The following is a 4,957-nucleotide window of genomic DNA, read 5'->3' on the forward strand; positions in this document are numbered from 1 at the left end:
TGTGACTGAGATATTTCACTCAGCATAATGTCCTCCAGGGTCACCCATTTTGAATAATATTGCATGAGTTCCTTGTTTTTCAATGCAGCATAATACTCCATTGTGTGAATATACCATAACTTCTCTGTCCATTCGTTTGTTGATGGGCACTTAGGTTGTTTCCAACTCCTTGCTATTGTCAATTTATACTTTCTAATAAGATAAAAGATTATAATACTCTGTGATAATACTTTTCACTTGAATTATATTTTGGAGTATTTTATTTGGAGTCTTACACTTGCCTTTTTAAAAATTATTAAAACCTTAATAATGCTGACCTTTGGAAATATATGTTGGAGTCTTATTAAAATACTTTATGTTGGCATTGATAATAGCAGAAAAATGGTAAATAAACAATTCTGAATGTAGTTTTATTTTTACTTCAAATTTTCTACTCCATTATGTCAAGTTTTGGGGAAATTTGAAATTATATACATTCTTTTTCTCTTCTTTTTCTTCCTTTAAATAGTATATACTGATCATAAGAAGTAACAGGTTTAAGCAAGTATAAAACTTCGAGTAATATAATTTGCAAAAGGAAGAATGTTTAAATATGCAATAAATAGATGATTTTTATTTATTACAACCAATTCTTCAGATTAACTAGTTCAGGAAAAAAATAGGCATTTTATTTTTCTTCTTAGTTCACCCTGACAGCCATAGAGAAGAACCTATGTCATATATCTGTAGAAGACAGAGACTTCATTCAAATAAGAGAAATGTAAAATGGGTGGATTTCTTTTATATCTTAAAGCTTAAGATGAATGGACAGTCCCTTTCTAGATTTTCTGTGGGAGAATGAAATATGAAAGGTTTTAGAGGAAATAGGTTTTTTTAGATAATTGTATAATGATAAACTATTTCTACTTGGAGTGCAGTTTTCCTTCAGCAATGTTATTAAAATTGTATAATTGTTTTTTTAATTGTATAATTACTTTCAAGTTATCTAGCACTTCATTTTATCTAGCAAGGCATTGCAGAAGGTACAAAGATAAATAAGATAAACTTCTCTTTTTTCAAGGAACTTACAGATCAAGTTGGAAAGAAGGAAAAAAATGTACATGCGATATAATAAATTACTTAATATAACTTTTCTGGCCATAATCTTTGTCACTCCACATAGTGATGGCCTGGGACTATGCAAATAAGGAACTTGTGTCTCATTTATGGAATTGGACAGCTTGTTAACAATATAAATGTAACCCTATCAAGGGCAAGATTATTTCATGTAAATAAGGTGTATGGAGCCCTAAAAAGAGAGTTGGTTCGTTTTGCCATGCTTCTTGGTTCAAAAGCCCTCTTTTAAACCTGAGAGGTACCTTACTGCCACCAACAAGAGACCTAAGAGACAAAATCATAACATCAGAGATGGCACAAGGTATCAAGAAGAAGTGGCAGAGAAACTAGATAAAGAGACTGATGCAAGGAGGTTAGAGTGGGCATGCTGTTACATGGAGTGGGTGATCTGAGAGCCTTAGAACAAGAGGTTTGCTGGCAAAGTGGCACTTGGACAAATTAGGCTTGCCTTCACACAGAGAGCTGAGAGCCTTTGAAGCTTACTTGTAGAATAGGATGTCCGCAGATGCTTAATGGTAGACCTAAAGAGCTTTGAAACACTTGCCAAGAAGGAAAAGAGTCTTGGCTTGAGAGATGCCTGCCTTTCTATTTATTAGGGAAATAACAAGTTTGGATTCAGGAATATTTAAGTACAGTTTTTCAATTATGACAGCTTCCTCTTGGTGAACTTGTGGGCAGGCCTGTGACCTTTGGCCTTGTGGTCTTGGCCTTTGTCCTGCCCCAGTAAGTTGAAAAGCCCTCTTGCAGGTTGTGGTGGTTGTGTGCCACCAAGTTGAAGCTGAACCTCCAGCAGCTTTTCAGAGACAGTAAATTGCTTGGGAGAAGCTTGCACATCCTTCTACCACAAAGCAGCTAGTGTATTCAAGCTGTATGCCTTTAGGATTGCAGCACAGCTTCTTACCATTAGGCCAACAGATCTAATTATGTGCCACCCTAACTCTGCTGGTAAGTCTGGGCCTGGAGATGCTAGTTCCATAAGCCAGCAGACCTAGTTCACCCAGCAAGTGTCCAGAGACACCCATTCCACCAGTACTTAGCTCTTTTCTGTGGCCAGAAATCATAGCTCTTTTTATTAGTCTAATTTCTCTGCCATCATTGCTGCTTTCTGACTGCCATGTCATCTTTCATTGTCTCTTCATCTCTGATTCATAAAGGAAACTCAGGTAGAAAGGACATACTGCATTCACTGGTTTCACTTTTTCTTGATAATAGTGAGATTACTATTTTCTGCTTCTGACCCAGCTCAGTTTAAATCTGGCGGGATTGCAAAATTAACCAATTCTCATTCTAAAACTCTAAAACTCAAAGAGGGTGCTCCAGTGGCATCATTCCTAGAAACTTGTGATGTTAGCCCAGAGGTGGTGCTTCTCAGGGAATCAAAGTACAGTGGTTACTTAGCTAATAAGTTGTGGGGTTTATTTTCAAACTGACTCTTATCTTAACCTCTCACGTTTCCAAGGCTATAAATTGCACCAGAGGAAACTGCCCACCTTTCTCCCACAGAATGACTGGTAGATTTCTAACTGCCAGAGAACCAGTGCTTCTGGATTAGCAGCATAGTTTTATAGACCATACCTCTGTACATTGAGTGTTGATCTTTAATTACACTAGTTGTGCTTTACATGGCAGTTAAGCCTTTCCCACTTTTTTTTAGCATTCAACCAGGCCTCAGAAAGAGGCTGCTTTATTTGATGCAATTCTGACATCATTTTACAGAGTCTTTCAGGCTTGAGACCAGGGCTGGAAGGTAGGACCAGGAGTCCCTCTGTGACGACGGAGGAAGGAGCAACAGGTATCTCTTCACATCAGGTGTTTAGCTGCGGACACTCCTATGAGTGGTCTTGAGGGAATAGGCCTTCAGGGTCCCAGGCTTCCCACTGCTGGAGAAGCTCAGGGCATTGCTGCCCATGGTTCCCCCGAAGGTCAGCTCATTGCCACCAGCACCAATGGAGTTCAACACCGAGACAACGTTCACGGCTCCCACTCCATCACCGGTCAACCGGTTCTCCTCGCCCTCCAACAGCTTGCAGTAGGTGGTGATCTCAATGTCCAGGGATATCTTGACGTTCATCAGCTCCTGGTACTCGTGCAGCTAGCTGCCGGGCCATGTCCTGCTTGGTGTGCTGCAGGGCAGCCTCCACCTCCTCCTGCTTGGTGCGCGCATCCTTGAGCGCCAGCTCCCCTTTTTCCTCGGCCTCCGCAATGGCAGCCTCCAACTTGGCACACTGGTTCTTGATGTTGTCAGACTCAGCCTGCAGCCTCTGGATGGCCCGGTTCATCTCCACAATCTTGTTTCGGGTGTTACGGAGGTCATCTCCATGCTTCCCAGCCTGGGCCTGGAGGGTTTCCAGCTTAATCTGGTACTGAGTCTCAGCCTCTGCCCGGCCACGCTTGGCCATCTCTTCATACTGGGCCTTGACCTCAGCAATGATGCCATCCAGGTCCAGGGTGCGGCTGTTGTCCATTGACAGCACCACAGACGTGTCCAAGATCTGGGCCTGCAGCTCTGCCAACTCCATGTCATAGAGGTTCTTCAGGAAATTGATCTCATCATTAAGGGAATGCACCTTGGCCTCCCTCTCCACTTTGTTCATGTAGGCAGCATCCACATCCTTTTTCAGCACCACAAACTCGTTCTCAGCACTCATGCGATGATTGATTTCATTTTCATACTTATTCTTGAAGTCTTCCACAGCATCCTGTGTGTTCTTCAGCTCCACCTCCAGGCGATCCTTATCTGCCCGCAGCACCTCAAGCTGCCTCTGGAAAACTGTTATCTGGGCCTCGAAAATGCCTGGGAGGCGGCTGCTCTTGCCTGTCTTCTGCTCCTGCAGCAGCTTGTTCTGCTGCTCCAGAAACCGCACCTTGTCAATGAAGGATACAAACTTGTTGTTGAGGGTCTTGATCTGTTCCCGTTCCTCCTGGCGCACCTGCTGGAGGGAGGGGTCGATGTCCACCTTCAGCGGGGTCAGCAAGTTCTGGTTGATGGTGATTTCGCGGATGCCAGCCATCAGCAGAGCCTGGTAGGCAGGGGAAATAGGCCCGCGGGGTCACGAGGCTCCCAGGCCGTAGAAGCTGCTGCTGTGGAGGCCCCTGGAGTGGCCCACACTCAGACGCACAGAGGCGCTGCGGCCGGGGTGGGTGGCCGAGCATGAGCTGAAGACCTGGGACCTGAAGTGCGTTGACATAGCGGCCGCACAGCTGGACGGCGGTGGAGAAGAGCAGCGCCAACTCAGCCTTTCCCATTTTGATAATCCTTTGTCAGAATTATGCTGTTAACATTTCACCACAGTATACAAAGACTTAATAATGGTGTTATGTGCTGTCTAGTCAACAACAAACAGTTCATAACAACTCTAAGGAACAACAGATCAGAACTTTGCCCTATCCTGTACCATCCTTCTGAGCACGTCATGCTTGAGTCCATTGTTACCCAAAGTTTGTGAGACCAAATGTATCTAAGGATTATCTTGGTTGCTCTTCCTCCAAGACGTATTTTGTTTATTATTTTGGAAGTCCATAGGCTGTTCCGTACTCTTTGCTAACATTACAGTTCAAAGACATTGATTCTTCTTCTGTCATCCTTACTCATTGTCCAATTTTATGATGCATAGCAAGTGTTTGAAAATACGATGGCCCTGCAACCAGGAGAAGATAAAATAGACAAATGGGACCTTCTGAGAATCAAATCCCTATGCACATCCAAAAACTTCTCCAACAGGGTAAAAAGGGAAGCCACAGACTGGGAAAATGTATTTGGTAATGACATGTCAGATAAGGGACTTATATCTAAAATTTATAAAATACTTGAGTACCACAACAAGATAAAGGTAAATAACCC

At 43.0% G+C, this 4,957-nt stretch overlaps 1 protein-coding gene and 1 pseudogene across 1 annotated transcript in view; one reads left to right on the forward strand and one right to left on the reverse strand.

The window, feature by feature from the left end:
• The window catches only part of GOLPH3L (golgi phosphoprotein 3-like), a 68,020-nt gene that overhangs the window by 21,731 nt on the left and 41,332 nt on the right, over nucleotides 1-4,957 (forward strand).
• Nucleotides 2,930-4,304, reverse strand: LOC102870511 (annotated as a pseudogene).

Source organism: Elephantulus edwardii, unplaced genomic scaffold (genome assembly GCF_000299155.1).
Source record: "Elephantulus edwardii isolate Elephantulus edwardi_28Jun2011 unplaced genomic scaffold, EleEdw1.0 scaffold00273, whole genome shotgun sequence".
NCBI classification, from domain to species: Eukaryota; Metazoa; Chordata; class Mammalia; order Macroscelidea; family Macroscelididae; genus Elephantulus; species Elephantulus edwardii.